At 36.2% G+C, this 13,690-nt stretch overlaps 1 protein-coding gene across 2 annotated transcripts in view; it reads left to right on the top strand.

Annotated features, from left to right (window-relative positions):
* The window catches only part of SLC7A11 (solute carrier family 7 member 11), a 100,907-nt gene that overhangs the window by 60,153 nt on the left and 27,064 nt on the right, over positions 1–13,690 (top strand). The window lies entirely within an intron of this gene.

A 13,690-nucleotide genomic window follows, 5' to 3' on the forward strand; every position in this document is an offset into this window, starting at 1 on the left:
TTTTATATTTGCCATTTTGGGGCATAAACATTGGTGATCTAACAATTGTATTTTAAGGGTTTGATTCTTTATGTGTTGTATAGTTTGCAAAAATTTTGTTTCTGTTTTTCATGTCATTCAATTTTGTTTGTAATTTCAGTTTATAGAATTCATAATTTGTAGTTCAATGTAATAACCATTTTTTAAAACTTCTATATATTGCTTTTATGATATAAACCTTGCTGTATCCTTAGTTCATTTAAATCTCACTCATATTTTCTATTTATTTATTTATTTATTTATAATTTAAGTGTGACTTTGTAGAGTCTTGGTTATGATTTTCCTCTTAGTTTATGATACTTTGTCACATCGTAGATTTATAATACTTATCATGGTATTATATATTAAGTTTTTATGTCATGTATTAAGTTGCATTTCAAGAGAATCTGTTCTATTCCATTTATCTTTCTATTGATACATTGGCTAAGTATGTTACAGTTTTTATTATTAAAAGTTTATAATAATTTTTTTTATCTGAAGAGGAAGGCAGACTCAGTTATTATTCTTTTTCTCTGAATAAACTGATACTTATTAAACGTATTTACATGGAGACAGTTACACTCTTAGCTTTTTATGCACAGGAAAAGAATCTGTGTTGTGCTTTGAAATTTAAAGCTCATAGTTTTTCACGTTATCTTCGTAGTATTGGCTATTATAATATGACCTGCACTGTATAAAGATATATTCTACGTGTGTGGCAGAGTCCTTTATAGTCTGGAAATTTTTTTCCTGTGTAATATGTTTAATTATTAATTTGATTTCTTCTTTTTCTTCTTGTAAAACTGTTAACTTATTAAAGTTCTTTTTTTTCTTGTAAAATTATAAAAATGTTAACTTATTAAAGTCACCCCCAAGGCACCTGTCATGATATTAACCTTCCTCTTTTCCCCTTTTGGTTTTTCTCTTTGCCCCGATCCTAATTAATAAAGTATATTTTGTTAGTAAATGATTTTCAGCTTTCCAGAGTATTTTAAATAAATACCAAATGTCAAAACATCAATGGAAATACCAATGCAAGCATGTGAAAGATATTTCTTTCTGATCCTTGTAATTTTGAAATTGTCCTGTTGTTGTTAGCTGCCATTGGGTCGATTTTGACTCATGGCAGTCCCATGTGTGAAAAGTAGAGCTGCTGTATAGTTTTCTCAAAGCTTTGACCTTTCCGAAGCACAGACCTGTCTTCTGAGCCAACCTTTTGGCTAGTAGTCAAGTGTTGAATCGTTTGTGCCACTCTGGGACTCCTGAAATTGACCTGTAAGGGATTGAATGGATTTAATTATATATGTATTACTATATATATACATACAGTAACACCTGCAAAAGCCAGAACCTATGTAAGGCAGAAACCTGTCAGAGGAGGAAAACCCAAATGATAGAGAAGTGGTAAGGTTGTACCTTCTCAAAAGCAGAAAACTTGCAACACCTGGAAAAACAAGTCAATCTGTTTGAGTTTCGGCTCTCACAGGGTTTACTATATAGGTTGTCCCTGACTTACTAAGTATTTGAGTTACCACAAACCACACTTACGGCCAGTTGTTTTTTTTTTTTTGGTACATTGTATCCTTAGTAATACGTGCTACACAGTGTTGCAGTACGTAACTTGCTGATATTATCATTCTCAGATGTTTAGTTGCAGATGTTCAAAGATCAAATTTATAAAGGTGCTGATAATAAAAGGCAATAATAAGGAAAACTAAAAAAAAAAAAAAGGATGTTAGAACCGACTTAAATGGTGGAGTTGTTAGAACGGAACTGAGTTGTAAGTCCAGGACTCCCTGTATGTGTGTGTATGTGTATATATGAGTCGATTCTTGCTCATAGAACTGCCCCATGGGGTTTCTAAGAAGCAATGGTGGATTCAAACTGCCAGCCTTTTGGTTAGCAGCTGAGCTCTTAACCACTGCATCACCAACTGGCTGGATTTATAATTCTGGTAAATAATCCTTTTCTTCATAGGTTATAAAAAATTATAATAAATATATCTCCTAAAGTACACCCTTTAGAAAGAATACAATACCTGTTCCTCATTGATATCTTTCTTATATTTGAACCAAATATTTGTGGGAAAATATTTATTTTTGTTAATTTTTAGATATTTGCTAATTTCCTTAAAAATGAGGATGTCAATGCTTGCTTATTTCATCATTAGCCTTTGTTTTTCCATGAAGGGTCCCTAGCACTTTATATATCCTCAACTTACACGTAAAAATTCAACACAAACAGGATTGTGTTGCTTTTTCAAATCCAGCAGTCAGGAAGCTCTGCGTTTTGTCCAGGCGTATAAGTTGTGATATATTTATTAATGAGCCTCCCTCACACCTCTTCCCCTTCCTTAGTACTGACACAGTTTCAGTCTGTGGTCCATCTCCACTGGCTGTTTTCTCCAGACCTGTAAGGCCTGATCCCTTCCGTGGCTCCTATCCCCTCTTTGTTATGTACCCCTGAGTTCACTAAAGAGGGCCATCAGTCCATTGTGCTGTGTTCTTTTTGTGTTTTATTGGAAAATGTTCATGTGTGGCTGCTGTGTTTGATATTAAATCTGAGATGAACTTCAGGAGGTTTCTTGCTTTTTATTAAAAATGATTTTGGCTAGAGGCAGTGTTATCCTGTTTATAAATCAGGTGCTCTCAGAGATTTAATAATTTAGAATTCACATGAGAATTGGGTGGAATAAACATTTCTTTTTTCTGTTAAATCTGCTTCTTAACTTTTTTTTTTTTTTTCCTTTTCACTGCTTCCATTTATTTATTTTCTGAAGTCTTCTTTTGGGAGGTTTATACAGATTTATCTCATAGCTGTGAAAGTAATATAAAATAGTCAAAATGATAGCTTAGTCTGGTTGAGTTTAAATAAATTTGTTGAGTTTTCTCATTCTTGGAACTAAGCTTTTATTTTAATTATTTGTTTCTTGAACCCTCAGTTATATCTTCCAAAGTAGTTATCTTCTCTCCCTGTTTTAATGAGCCATTTCTTCTAGGAGATGTCCTGGACATAAAAGGTTAATAAAAAGCAAAACATATAAAAAATTAAAAAAATAAATAACAGAGGTCACTGAGGCCAAAAATCCTTTTCATATGTGATTACAAGCTACATAAAAAGCAGAGTTATCCTTGAAGGTGAAAAATAGTCCTAACAGCTCCCTCTCAAAAATATTTACATTAGAGATTAAGAGGAAATGCTTTGAAGATCCTTTATAATATAGTGGACTAATTTCTTTGTAGAATTTGGTGAGTGTGAATGTACAAATAAAGATACTTGAAATACAATTAGGAGTTAGAATATGTTTGTTTTTTTTTTCTCCTCATATTAAAAATAGTAAGGGAATGGAGAGTGCTGGTGTGAGGAGTGTACGTAGGAAAAAAGACCAAAGATATCTCTAAGGAGGAGACTTTTGATCTCAGACTGACTGTTAGCAATGAGGTAGCCATGTGAAGATCTGGGGGAGCAGCCCCCCTTGCAGGGAGAGGGATTGCTGTGTCTTGTCCAGTTTAGATTTTTGATTCCATGAGAGGATGAATTTTTTGGTGTGGTTGACATCTTCATCCTCTTTACTTGTAATAATATCTAGTACATAGAAGCCACTTGGTAAAAATTAGTTAAATGAATTAACTCTATATAAAGGGTTCCAACAGATACAATTGACAATATCCTTAACAAAATTCTTAGCGCAAATGCCCTCTTGAAATTCAGATGAGTTTAAAAATTATTTTTTTCAGTAAACTTTCAATAGAAGCTTAAGGTATAAAATAAAGTGACTTGTGAAGACATTTTGTAAAATTCTGTGACAGTGTGGTTCTTGGATACCTGCCCTGATCTGCAGCTAGCCTCTTCAGAATCCAGAAGAGTGGACTGATTACTTATCTTTTGAACGATCTTCTGTAGTGATCAATTCTTTTAGCCAGGCCAAAACTTGGATGTTGTGGTGATGGAAGGTGCTTTGATTGGCTGGTGTACCTGGTTGAGGAGACAATCATAATCTTTAAAACAGAGGAAAGGAGGTTGGAAAGTTGGCATTCTTTTGCTCCTCTGAAAGAATGAGGAAAAGGCAGAACTTTTCTTGGGATGCTGTGTTAAACCAGCTCTGGTACGTGAGCAAGTAATCAAATGAGCCTGCAAGGAACTCTGTTAAACTTTCTTTATAGATTAGCTTTATTTATTGAGATGGCTGAATAATGACCTTTTAAATGGAAGGGACTTCATTTTTTATTTACACTCTCCTCTCTTCAACTAATGAGGAAGTTTAAGCCCAGAGACATCCAATGATCTCATGTGTCCTAACTGGTGATTGGTGGAACCGTGACTGGACCCAGCCTCCATAGTGGAGTCTAGAGATTTTTGCAAGATTCTATGAAGTCAAGTTAAAATGAATATCAAAGGCAAAATACCAAAGATAAGATATCACTAAAAGACAAGTTACAGTTAGAATGATTTTTTCTTGGTTATAGGAATTTGGGGAATGGAGCTTTAAGAAAGTATGGAAAAGAGGGGAAATCAAGGGATAGGTGAACGTATGTAATACTTTTGTTTCCTTTAGACAGGTAGTCCCTGAAGCATTGAACAGTGTACTTAGCTTGAGAAAATTCTCTCTAGGGAAAAGTTTGCCTGTAAGTCTTTGTGGTCTAAGAAATGGCATTAATAAATTAAAAAATGAATGCACAAAAGCTTATTTTTTGAAAGCTTTAACTTTGAGCTAAAAGGTAAAAGATCATAAAATTTCTGTTTCTACCGGGAATATGAATCTTTGTAAATGGACAGCTTGAGGAGAGAAGAGGTAGGGCTTGCAGGAGTTTCTACCATTCTGTGATCCTCTGTGACTTTTCAGAGAGCTGCCAACGATTCCAATCATGAGTCTTCATCTTTACTTTCTTGACATTGGCATATTATTTCTCTGAAGCTGCAGGGTGCTTAGTCCATCAACTCGATTTCTTCTCAGCGCCACCTTTCTCCCCTGCTCCATTAATATTCCATGTCATGTCCTCTGAGGCCCTGCCATCTTGATTTACCATTTAGACTAAGCCAGGCCATAGCTATTGGATCCTCTATCACTTTTCTCCTTTTCCTACTAAGAATTTTTTCTTTGCTTACTTTAAGAATATAAATAAAGGTTTGTGGCAGTGAAAACATATTTTCAATTTTGTAGGGTCAAATTACATATATGTACCTATTACTCATTAATATGTAGGGACTTTATATAATAAATATACGGGCACTTTATATAATAAAATCAAAGGATATATTTTTAAACTATAGTTTTAGATGTCAAAATTGGGTCCGAAAAAATGTTCCAAAAACATAATTTCACGTGTAGCATCTAGATTATTGATTTTAAAACTTATTTTTAAGCACTGGAACACTTCAGGTGTCGGGAAGAATATCAATACATAAAACAAATAAAAGAGGACTGATTTGGTTGAAGTGAGTGAGAACTGGGTAATCTAAAATCCTATCGACTGTCCACCTTCCATTCCTGTTCCGTGAGCACACAAGTTGAAAGCCAGTTATCTACTTGACTACCACATGTAAAATTAATATGATTACAAATAATTAATTTACCACTGTTGATTTCAGTCTTTCAAAATTTATTGAGACTTGCTTTGTGACCTAACATACGGTCTGTCCTGGAGAATGAGCCATGTGCACTAGAGAAGGATGTATATTGTATAGTTGTGGGGTGGAGTGTTCTATGTAAATTTGTTAGGTCTAGTTAGTTTATAAATATAGCACTGTTCAAATCTTCAGTTTCTTTATTGATCTTCTTTCTAGGTGTTCTGTCCATCATGGAAAGTAGTAAATTGAAGTCTCCAACTATTATTACGGCTGTAGTGTAGTGCAGCCAGAATGCTCCTTAGAAGCAAGTATGGTGAGACTATGTCTCACATACTTTAGACATGTTATCAGGAGGGACCAGTCCCTGGAAAAGGACATCATGCTTGGTAAAGTAGAGGGTCATCAAAAAAGAGTAAGACCTTCAAGGAGATGGATTAACACGGTGGCTGCAACAGTGGGCTCAAGCATAACAATGATTGTCAGGATGGCGCAGGACTGGGCAGTATTTCATTCTGTTGTACGTAGAGTCACTATGAGCTGGAACCAACTCGATGGCACGTAACAACAATAGTATATTCCTGTTCCCCTTTGCCTGCCTTTTCAGGGTTCTTATAGGGTTGAGTACAGATACCTAGTTGCTTCTCTTGGTGGTTGTTTGGGAATGGTCAGAATCTTATACCTGCTCATGCTGCCATCTTCCTAGCATTCACTTTGGATATACTTATTTTTATATTGTTTTATCTTAGCATAAGAGTATAGTTATTTTGCATTACATTGTCTTATTATGTGTCCCCAAGGACACATCCTTGGGGACACATAATAAGACACAAGGGACAACTGTGCTTTGATTTTGTTGGATGGGTGGCAATCATCAGAAGTATAGGAGATTTTATATACCAGAATAGCATACAATGGGGTCTTATCTTTGCTATGTTTCTGAAAACTTTGAATAATAATTCATTTTTCTCTAGCCTAGCTGTTTCAAATATTAATCAATTTTTATTTCTATTTGTCATTCTGAAAATTATTTTTAGAGTTTTGTATCATACACAGAGGTTTTATGAAACAATACTGTCTAGACTAAAGCTTAATGAAGACCCATTTTATATCTTAAATAAAGTAATTAACTGAAAGCTACCAAAAAAATAAATAAAAGCCTTGGTATAATGGAACCTTTCATTCTACTACTAATTAGGGTAAAGCCAATTTCTTTAAGAAACAAACCACAATATTCCAATGACTTTAAACAATCAAAAGTTTACTTTTGAAATTATGCAACAGTCTATTGTCAGTGACCCAGACTGTTTCCATAGTGTGGCTTAACCACCCTATAGCTCTTCTGCAACTACCTGTCAGTCAGGGCAAAAGGGCTAAGAAGGCAACCCACTTCTTACCCACCTTGACCTTCAGTTCACACATCTGCTTATTTTCTATAGGCAAAAACCTGGTCCCACCTAGCTACACAAGAGCTTCAGAAATGTGGCTTCTGTCTGGATAACTGCTTCTCAGAAGCAACTTACATTTTGGAAAGGCGAGTACAAATTTTTGAAGGGTAGTTGTTTCAGCCATAATTCTGAACCTCAGGAACTCTGTTATAAAAATGATTCTCTGAGATGTTGCTTTATCTTAGTGTGTTTTAGAGCGAATCTTGGGGGAAAATAATAAAATTATAACAGGTATGTGATGCAGTGGTTAAGAGTTTGGCTGCTAAACAAAAGGTTGGGAGTTCAAATCCACCAGCTGCTCCTTGGAAATCCTATGGGGCAGTTCTACTCTGTCCTATAGGGTCGCTATGGGTTGGAACTGACTCGATGGCACATAACAACAACAATATATTGTAAGAATAATAAAACAAAACAAGAATTGAGCTTTAGTGTGAAATTTAATTACTATTAAAAATACTTTGTTGCCTTATTTAAACCGATTTTGTTTTGTGTACTAGAACTTTCCTACTGATATGTTTGTGTTTATCCATGATAAATATGAATAACTGTAATAGACCTCGAAGACACACTCTACATCTTTAAAAAATGAGAAGAAATGATACGCAGAGTATGCAAAGTTTTTGAGTTTATATGGAATGCAAGCAAATGGAAATTTACTTCCAAGTTACGTTGTGTTGAATAATTTTATTTAGCCATGAATTTAGTCTATGAGTGGGATACGAAATACAGTACTTTAAAGGATAAAAATGTTTATACTTATGCTTCTGAATGCTTATTGCCCTATGTTTCTCTGTTGGAAGTTTTCATTTTAGTTCATTTTTCTATGTGGTTTTGCTACACTCTCTTCCTTCTTTTATGCATCCATGTCCATTTTCCCACGAGCCTCTTCCACCCCTGCAGTCTTTTAATCTGTGTCTGTTCATTTCTTACATCTCTCTACAGGTCTCTCTGTCTTCTATTTTTGTTTATGGAGTTCTTCATCTGTGGACAATGGAGAATGGTGAGATTTAGATTAGACATAGGTGGTATAGAAATTTTAAATGTCTCAGTGAGAACATCCATAGCCTTGCCATGGTACGGTAAGAAGCAGAGGACAGCTGTTTAATGCCTGAATTCAGTGGGACCACTTTGTACATTTATGTGACAATATGCTTGTCACGCCGCTGTGTTCAGTTTTGGCCCAGCATGTGTCACTATGTTAGAATATGAACCATGGACTTTTAAGACTGTTCATAAATACTTTAATGGAATATACTCTTCCTCTTGCTATGTTTTTTTTTTTTCCTTCAATGACAATCCAGCTACTTGCTGTGCCTCCTCAAGTGTGTTTCTTTTATAACATTTTTAATAGCCTGATATTCATAGTGGATAACTAGGGATATAATGATAGCATTGAATGACAATGAGGCAAAATCACTATAAACATACAAAGAAATTTGTATGATTCTAATCATCTGCACTGTAATTGTTTCAAGTCTGGAAAACTATCTGGAAGACTTACTTGTAAATCAATCCTGCTAAGAATTTCAGAAGTCATGTAGAAAGATAGGACAGTTACATGTCTAGGGGTCTCTGGAGAGTTTGATATGAGCAAGAGTCAGAGAAAGTATGTAAGATTGTACAGAAGAAAAATCATATAAATAAAAATATAGATGAACGTCCTTTGAGATATTTTATATATGTACATATATATGTATGCATATAAGTATGTCTGCTGTATATCATTGAAGTGAGGGGGTGGAATAAAAGTAACTATAAGAGTAATAAAATAAACAGAGTAGTTCTGAAATGAATAAATGCATCCAAAAGAGAGAAACAAAAGCAATTTCTGATCATATCTACAAAAAATCTCTTAGGGTTTCTATAAGGTCACTAGAAAGAAAAGTGAAACAAATATGACTGCAAAATAAATACTTGGAATCAGAAGGTACTGACTGTAATTGTGAATACTTCTTTTGAAGTGAATCACCATAAAAAACCCAGTATTTGCATATATGAATAAATAGTCCCCAGCCAGCTAACAGTACAACAGCAACAAAAAATACCTTGGAATATACCTGGTTTTCATTTTGCTTTTCACGTTTCATATCTATAGAAGTTTGCCATTTTGTTGCCCTTCTTAATTCCATCTTTTTTCCTTTCTTTCTTTTTCTGAATGCCATATGTGGTTAAGTGCCATTGAGTCAGTTCAGACTTGCAATGATCCTAGGTATAACAGAACAAAACGTTGCCCGGACCTGTGCCATCATCACCATCGTTACTGTCTGAGCCCGTTGTTGCAGCCACTATATCAGTCCATCTTGTTAAGGATCTCCCTCTTTTTCACCAACTCTCTACTTTAACAAGAGTGATGTCCTTCTTCAGGGACTGATCCTTCCTGATGACATGTCCAAAGTGTGTAAGGTGAAGTCTTTCCATTCTCTCTTCCAAGGAGCGTTCTGGCTGTACTTCTTCCAAGACAGATTTTTTCCCTCTTCTGGCAGTCCATGGTATGTTCGATATTCTTCACCAACACTGTACTTCAAAGGCATCTTCTTTGCATGCCTATGAGGTGATTGAAAATACCATGGTTTAGGTCAGGCGCACCTTAGCTTCAAAGTGACATCTTTGTTTTGTAACCAAATAGGCTTGTTAAAATAATAATCATTTTTAAAATAGAAAATGTAAAGCATCAGGTGCCTCCCTTAGAAGATTCCAGAGTACTCTAAGGTAGCTTTTAACAAAACTGACTGTCATGCCCAGTTCCATGGGGCAAAGACAGCTTTAAGTGCCCAAGAATCATCGCATTCTGTGGTCCCCATGCGTGCATTCAGCTCAGCAATAGGAGGCCAATTTTGCTTCACACAAATCTCAGAAGATTTTTTTTCAGGTTGTAAAATAATCTTGGGATACCCTGAAAATTCAAGTGGATTACAGAATTACTCATGTAGTATGAATATCAGAAATCTCTCTACTCTTCAGTGTTCCTTGGCTCTCTAGAGAATCAAGCTAGGTTTAATCATTCTGTTTTCACAGCCAGGGTCACTTGCCAAAAGGAAGCGTTGGAAACATGTTGGATGTATGTCTGTTATACAGTCAGAAAGCATATTCTGAAAATGCATCTTACTCTGCGTTATTATAAGTTTATTTGTGGTGGCTGTTAAGTGCAGAGAAAAATATCCTTGGCTTAAAATATGTCACATTGTAATAATCAACCTTCTAATATTTATATAATTTTCATAAAATATGATACACGCTTGTAAGCATGTACGGATTCTAGGGAACTTGTGCCTAGTGTTATAGGCACACAGCAGCTGTGATGTCCTGATAAGGCTGTATCATGAATGTGGGACTTAGAGCTGGAAGATTCAGGGTTCCAGTTTCAGCCCATTACTTTTGTGACCTTGGGCATGTAATCTAACCTATTTGAGCTGTGGTTTCTTTGTCTGTCAGATGGAGATATTACGACTTATTTCAATGGTTTGTTGTGAATTTTGTTTGTTATTTATTCATATTCTATCTCTTTTGACAAAGGACTGAAATGACATACATACTTGTTGAAGTTGAAATGTGCTTGCCAGCGCTTTGTAAATTATGCAAATATAAGCCACTAGCCACCACTATAGGACCCATTTGAATTCCTAGGGAGGGCTATCTATTTGAAGGAAAGTGATTCTAAACACATGTCCCAGAGACTTCCATTTAATAATTTCAAATATAACAAATATTTATGCATGTGTGACATAGAATGGCTATAGGTGCCAATTTAAAATAAGATTATAAGGAACGATGACTATCCAAGACTTTCTAGATTGAAGACCATTTGCTAACTAATACAAATATCAGACTCTCACACACTAGCACTTGCACATTAATTAAAAAGAAAGTATATATAGTGAGGAAAAGCTCTTGGGGGTAAGTAGTTTTTTTTTTTTTTTTTAAATAAATTTGCATTTTGGTAATCATAACAACCGTACAAAATTTTAGAAAGAGTAGAGCTCCTGCGTATGAGTCATTTTTATTTGGCCTGAAGACAATGCTTGCTGCTCTTAGGATGTGTGGATACCTCACAAGAGGCTTTGAAATATCAGTCACCCACGCTTCCTTCCTCCAATTCCTTTTATAATCGTGTGCTGTATGCCTTGCTCTTGGGTTACTAACTGTGCTTATCTACCCTTTGCATCTAAAGCCTCCAAAAGGATTGCTCTGGCAAGGCCTAATAGCTTTTATCGGCTCACCCAGTGGCTCTTATGCTTTGATGTTTGAAACTCGGGACTTAACCATGTGGCGCCAAGCCCTTCTGAACAGGTCAACTGCTCTCTGTAACTGATGGCTGATGCCAAAAGAGCCTCAAGACTCTGGCCCTCCTTTTTGCAAGTAGAATGGAACCTATGGGCAGAAGCTAAAGGCTATTCTGCCATGCCCCCTCCAATTCCCAAGGCATAGTTTTACCTGATTTTAGAGAAATTACTGGTGTGTTGTGAATTGCAACAAGGTTAGACCCTTTCTTCTTTGTCCTGTTTTTTAAACTCCTCTGTATATTCCTCCCCCCGCCCCACCAATATCTGTGTAGTATAAAGGAACTCTAGTGGCTCAGTGGTTAACCACTCAGCTGCTAACCAAAAGGTCAGTGGTTCAAACCCATCAGCTGCTCCACAGGAGAAAGATGTGGCAGGCTGCTTCAATAAAGATTTACAGCCTTGGAAAACCCTGTGGGGCAGTTCTACTCTGTCCTATAGGATTGCTATGAGTTGAAATTGACTCAATGGCAATGATTTGGGTATTCGTCCTGTAGTTGAAATTGTTAACAGTCTGTTTCTGCTTACCTGACAAGCATGCTTAATTCCCCCCTTTTCTGAAATAAATTATCTAAAGAAATTTAGATAAGAAATTTAGAAGCCTATCTCTTCTTTTAAATTAAAAAAGAAAAAATTCAATTACTTTCTAAACAGTGAAACAATTTGAAAACTTTCAGTTGACATTATAGTTCATGCTATGCAGATAAATGATCATGAAATAAATTTCCCCTCTATAGAAGATGAAACTACATTGTCAGTAAATAGATGGAAAATGTGGTCTTGATAAGAACTTCCCAAAAGGTATTGTGTTCAACAATATGATTTCCCTAAAATTAATAGTTGAGGTTTAGAGAGCTGTATCAAGGGGAGACTAGTTTCATGGTTAAGTGCCCTGACCTCGAGGTATAATACATATGGAGTTGAATTCTAGGGTTTCCATTTACCTGCTGTGTATCCTTGAATAGTAATTTAAACTCTCTAGAACTCCATTTCCTCCTATATAAAATGATGATGATGATACCTAGCTTACAGGGTTTTCCAAGGATAAAATGAGGCACATATGTAAAGTGCCTGATAAAATGTTGGGTACATTGCAGCCACCTAGTCAATGGCAGCAGCTGCTGCTGTTTTTGTTACTGATAAGCTGAGAAAGAAGGGAAACTAACCTGGAAGGATCCCTTCTGATGAAATCAACTTAGGGAAAAATCACCTTTGGAAAGACCCTAATCTCCAGTCAGGGAATAGGCAGGGAAGACTGACTTAAAAGGACGTGACCAAGGTACTGAATTCTATGCTGGGAGCCCAGTCCCACAATTCAGACTTGTTTCCCGCTGTTGTGTTGCCACTAATCATAAAGTATGACAGTACTACCTGTCCTGGACAGGTTACTTCACTGAACTTAACAGTGAGACACCTCACTTTTCATTAATGGAAACTTGGAATCTTTACATATTCTAATCCTAATCCTGTGCCTCTCTGTCTCTTTCTCTCTCCTCCACAGAAAGAATTTAACACCCCCTTTGGGGATATTATAAAATCTGAAAGGATTAGAGTTTAAAATAATACAGTAAGTGGTTGACAAGCTGCATAGATGTACACTTTCGTTCTCTCTCTTTCTTATCCCATTGCATTTCTATACAGCCTTTCTTTCAAAGAAGCAGAATTCCTCTTTAATTTGCTTAATGCCATTCACTCCTTCGTATTTCATTGGTCCAGTGATTTCCTTTATTTCAACCTAGCGTTTATCAACCTTGCAACTAGCAATGCATGTCATGGTGTTAACAGAAAATTCCATAGGACCCTCCTCACACTGGGGAAGGGAAACATCCACTACTTTCGTATTAGGATGCCAGGCTTTAGAGGTCAGTGTGTTTCCCTATCAAGACTAAGGCTTTGGGATCAGGAGAGTGTCAGGCCCCAAGCAGCATAAAGAATGGCAGTTGCTGACTGGCTAGGCTTGCCTGTTCTCAACAGGGGATATTTCTTTCAGCATAATGAGCTGGGACTCAGTGTGCTGAACACACCCAGCTTGGGTAGTGAGGCAGGCTGTGCTCTTTTTTTTTTTTTTTTTCCTGGATCTGAACTGCATTTTTGTCTTGGAAGAAATTATACTGAGGTCTTTATTAGTGGCACCCAGCAGGGTTAAGGCTCCGTGAGGGCTGATGAGCACTGTGGCTAAAAAAACCTTCAGCCTTTGTGCAGGGAGCTGAAGGTTTAAGTTGCCTGAACTGGAAAGAGTCTGAAGAGGTGATTATGTTAAGCAAGTAAGGTGTATCAGTAACATGGAATCAAATTATTGGGGTCAATAACTTCGTGGCGTTTCCAGTGCATTAAATGAAGACATAGCAGTGCATTTGTGCTGGGTACTTCTTGATGCCATGT

Source organism: Loxodonta africana, chromosome 5, assembly GCF_030014295.1.
Source record: "Loxodonta africana isolate mLoxAfr1 chromosome 5, mLoxAfr1.hap2, whole genome shotgun sequence".
Classification (NCBI taxonomy): domain Eukaryota; kingdom Metazoa; phylum Chordata; class Mammalia; order Proboscidea; family Elephantidae; genus Loxodonta; species Loxodonta africana.